Here is a 5,367-nt window from a genome sequence, read left to right on the forward strand (position 1 = left end):
TTCTCATCCATTTTGGCATGTCTATTGATCTCATCCTTAATCAGGTCATATTTAAACAGTCATGTTGGTGAGACTTTATGGGTGTATTTTATGACATTATTAGGAGACACAGTCTCACAGCAAACTCCTTGATCTTAAATCTTCCTGCTCACTCTTGCACTATTTTCCCTGAATCTTAGTGTAAGAATGTTGTATAAATGTATTCACTCATACTGGGCTCCACAATTCTGAATTTTGATTGATTGTGGTTTTCTGTAGTGATCTCCATCTGTTGTAAAGGGAAGTTTCCTTGATGAGGGGTGAAGACTGTATTTATCAAGGAGTATAAAGACAAGTGTTTAGATTGCTGTTACGGATTATGCTAGTTTAGTAAAGGAATGTTTCAACATTCTCCTCCAAGATCCATGACTTCATTAATAGTGGGAAGTTGCAAGGTTTCCAGTTCCAGGCATAATTTTGCTCCTATTTAGCAGGACCTAAGTCTAATTAGAAGCTGTTGGACACTACTTATGTCTACATGCCACTACTGTTCCCGTAAGGTCACCATGCCATGCTGGTCATTGATGTGGTTCACAAGCATCATATCTAGGTGGGACTGTTGGTTGTCTCTTTGCTTTGGAAGCTAACAGGTACCTTCTGCTACCATGAAAGCTAGTCCTCAGGGAGGAGGCATTCAGGCGAGTGATCAGGAACCTCTAGACTCTTCTGAAGTCCTTGGTGTCTTCTGCAATAAGGACTTATCTTCCACCTTTGTGGATCAACCAAGGGCAATAGCAGTAGGTTGTGTGTTTGACGACCCTGACCAACATATCAAAAAGGAGCTTCTCATGCCTGGTATTGGAGATTGTGTTAAATGGGTTTTGGCTCTCCTAAAGAACATTGACAACTCAGATGAAAAGAGTTTCATAATTATATATGCATATATATTATATATTGCATATACATACATATATTATATATAATAGTTATATATGTATATTTGCACAGAATTACATTTATTATAGGGGTTTTTAGGTATATAGTTAATAGTATGATTCCTTATAGCTTTTTTAGGCATTATTATTGTTATTTTACCCTCCTTCTTCTGTATTTATGCCCCCTCCTCCATAAACATTCCTCCTTTCCCATTTCCATGACTGATCACTTATATCCTCTAACTGCCTTCTGCATTGTTCCCAACACCCCTATCCTGTTAGTGGTCACCTTTTACTTTCTTGGTTGCTACAGTAACCCCACCTCACTCAATATGATCCTTTCTAGTCCCATTTATTTACCTTCAAAGTTCATGATTTCATTTTTTTCTTTATAGCAAACTATCATTCCATACTAGATATATACTTTATCTTCATTTTTTAGTCCTTTGGGGGAAATGCTGGGTCATATGGTAGATTTATTTTTACCTTTTCCAGAATTCTTCACACTGATTTTCATAGTGGCTCTGCCATCTTGCAATCCCACCAGCAGTGAATGGGGCCTGCTTTCCCCTACACCTCCTCTGTTATTTGTTGCGGGCTCTTTTCTTGACTTTAGCCATTCTAAATGAAATAAAATGACATTTCAAAGCCATTTTGATTTTCATTTCCCTAGATGCTAGAGAAGATGAACATTTTTGAGATTTTTCTTCAGTCACTTTTTCCCTTCTTTTGAGAACTGCCTGTTGAAATTGCAGGTCCATTATTAGCCATTGGTCATTTGTAATTTTTACTCTGTTTTTTTTTTTAATTCTTAATATATTCTGTATATAAACACTCTTTCAGATATATAGCTGGCAAAGAGTCTGTCCCGTTCTGTGGGCTTCTTCTTTGCCTGGTTGATGGTTTATTTAGCTATGCATGAGCAGCTTAGTTTTATGAAGTTCCACTTGTCAATTGTTGGCCTTAATTCTCAGCAAGTGAAGACTATTCAGAAAGTCCTTTCCTACCCAAATATCATTTAGCATTCTGCCTATGTTTTCTTCTAGCAGTTTCAGTACTTCAGGTTTCAAGTTTAGATTTGATTAATTTAGAGTTAGTTTTTGTGCAAGGTGATAGAGTCTGGTATAGTGACATTTTCTACATGTGGACATCTGGTTCTCCCAGCACCATTTGTTGGAGATGCTTTCTTTTCTCCAGCTTGTTCCAAGACTATCCCCAAACCAACAAGAACTCGATGCCAAACCCAATTCTAATCTTAATTCCAACCATATAGCACATCTACAATCCCAACTTTAAATCAACCCCAACTGTAACTGTAAACCCAATCGTAACCACACTTCCGACACTAACCCCATTCTACTCTTTAAACCTTAACCCAAACCCAACCATGTTTCTAATCCAAACAACAACTACGACCTGAACACTAACATTAACCCCAACCCCAGACACATCCTCAAACCCAACATCAACCACAGACTGAATCCTAACCCTAAACCTAACATCAACCACAAACTAAATCCCACCCTAATTCCAATGAAACCACAGTTCCAAACTCAAACCCTACTCCAACCTTTTCCCAGTTCCTAACTCCAATCCCTCAAACTAACCACAACCCCAACCTCAGGCTCTCAACATTACCATAACCCCCAAACCAACCATGTGATAGCTCTTCTTAGTTGTCAAGTTGACTACATCTGGAACTAACTAAAGCCCAAATGACTGGACACACCTGTGAGGGGTTGTTTTGTTTTCTTAATTAAGTCATTTGAAATGGGAAGACCTATTGTTGTTTGATATTTAATGACTCCATTTGTTCTTATGGAGTCATGCAACACCCCAACAGTAACTATATGACCCAGCAAGCCCCCCAATAATTGAGACAGAGTCTTACTGATTTGGCACAATTACTGATTGGTGATTACCCCTAAACTATTTTTCTACATAAGATTGTCTATTTCCAAGCTGTGCTCTCCAAGTTACTTGCTGTTTGAGTCTCACCCAGGCTGTTTCTCTCCATCAGTCTGTCCTCAGGGGGTGCACTTCTCTCAGCTATGTGTTCCTGGTCCATCCCATCTAATGGTGACCTCCTGCTCTCTCTCTCTCTCTCTCTCTCTCTCTCTCTCTCTCTCTCTCTCTCTCTCTCTCTCTCTCTCTCTGCCTGTTTGCTTTCTTCACTACTTCTTCAAGATTCAAGATTCCAGTGTATAGTGAAGACCAGCTGAGACATCCAGTATTATGGACTGAACAACTACTAAATTCTTGGACCTTCCATTCATAGCCAGCCATTGTTGGGTTAGCTGGACCACAGCCTGTAAGTCATTATAATAAATTCCCTTTATATATAAAGAGAGACTCAGTCTACAAATTTTGTTACTCTGGAGAACTCAGACTAATATAAACCAAAAACCTAAACTCAACCCCAACAATGTCAATCCCAACCTCAACTCCAACACTAACCCAAACCTGAAACCCAATCTCATCCCCATCCTCAACCCTGAGCCCAGCCTAGTTCCAACTCCATACCAATCCAAACTCCAAGCTCAACCTGGAACCCAACACCAAACTCAACCCCAGAACCAACCTCTACCCAGAACCAAACCAAAGCCCTAGGCCAACAATAATACCAAATTCCACCCCAAACCCAACCCCTTTTCCCATACTGATTCCAACTGTGATCTGGACCCCAATATTGGTCCTAACCCAACCCCAATCAAACCACAACCTCAAGCTCAAACCCAACATTTTCCCAACCCTAAAGTCAACCCCAGCCCCAATCCCATCCCAAATTTCTAACAAAAGCCCAGCTCCACACCCAACACCAAACCCAACACAAACTACTATCCCAACCATATTCCCAAATACAACCCAGACTTCAACCTTAACCCCAATTACATCTAACCACACCCCAAAGCCAATCCTAACCCCATCTTCAACCCCAATACCAAACCCAACACTGAACCCTAACATTTACCCTAAGGACAACCCAACCCCAAAATGAAAACCAAACACCTACCCTACCCTAACCCCTTTGCAAATACCAAACCAAATCCAAACCTCCACCCTACTTCAACCCCATAACCAACCCCAACTACAACTATTATCTACTCCAAACCACAAACCCAACTACTATCCTATCTCTAATCCTAACCCACTTTTTCTGAACCTGACACCATTAATGATTCCAAATCCAACTTCCACCTCGGTCCTTAACCTGACCCAATCCCAATCCAAAACCCAACTACAACTCCAAGCCCAACCAAAATTCTAACCCTAACCATAACCCCAGAACTAAAACTATTCCAAATTCCAATCTTAATTCGATCCCAACCCCAACCTGAACTCCAATTCCAACTTCATCCCAAGCATGATCTAGAACTTTTACCCCAACACCAACTCCAAACCCAAACTGAAGCCAAACACCAACCCTAACCCTTCCCCAAATCCAAACCTAATGCATAGTTTAATAATTTTCCCTAATTCTACAGGCTGCCTCTTTATTCATTGTTTTATGAGGTCCCATTGATTAATAGTTGGTCTTAATGCCTGGGCTAATAACATGCTATTTAGAAAGTCCTTTCCTGTGCCAGTCAATAGGTACAGAGGATAACAGCCAGAGGTGAAGGTTGACTACAGGAAACATCATCTGGATACAACAGAACATTTGTGCACATTAACTCACAGCAGTTGCAACAGCAATCCCAAGACAGAACAAATACCAGCATAGTGAGGGGAGATGGGTACAAAATCCCATCTAGGTATTACCTAATAATCAGGTAACCAGGGAGCTATCGGCAACTGTTAGCTGCCTGGTGAAGTAAAGCATCATTTTATGGTTTTTGGTGGTTTTGTTTGTTTGGTTGGTTGGTTTTTTTCCTAAGAGTGTGGTCCCTGGTAAATCAATCATGCTCCAGTGGAAGACCACCCATTGAAGACTATTTGGGCGGCACAAATTGGTCTTAAAGGACTTTTTTAAGGACACAAAGGTGAGAAGGGGTTGGACATTAAAAGAGTTGTAAGGGCTGAATATGACCAAACCATGTTATATAAAACTCTCAAAGGACTAATAAAAAATAGACTATTCTCCAAAAAAGAAGAAATAAAAATCAACAGTAACTGGGAAAATTTTGACATCTTATCACTATATGTTATTAATAAGTACCTTGGAACCAGAAAGTCAGTCCAAGTTAAAACAAACAAACAAACAACCTCAAAGAGGGCTGGAGAGATGGCTCAGTGGTTAAAAGCTCTTCCAGGGATCCTGAGTTCACTTTCCAGCAACCACATGGTGGCTCACAACCATCTGTAATGGGATCTGATGCCCTTTTCTGGTTTGTCTGAAGACGGTAACAATGTATTCACATACATAAATAAATCTTTCTTTAAAAAAAAGAAAAGAAAAGAAGGAAAGGAAAGGAAGGAAGGAAGGAAGGAAGGAAGGAAGGAAGGAAGGAAG

The sequence above is a fragment of the Grammomys surdaster genome, unplaced genomic scaffold, assembly GCF_004785775.1.
Source record: "Grammomys surdaster isolate TR1022 unplaced genomic scaffold, NIH_TR_1.0 126198, whole genome shotgun sequence".
Lineage (NCBI taxonomy): Eukaryota > Metazoa > Chordata > Mammalia > Rodentia > Muridae > Grammomys > Grammomys surdaster.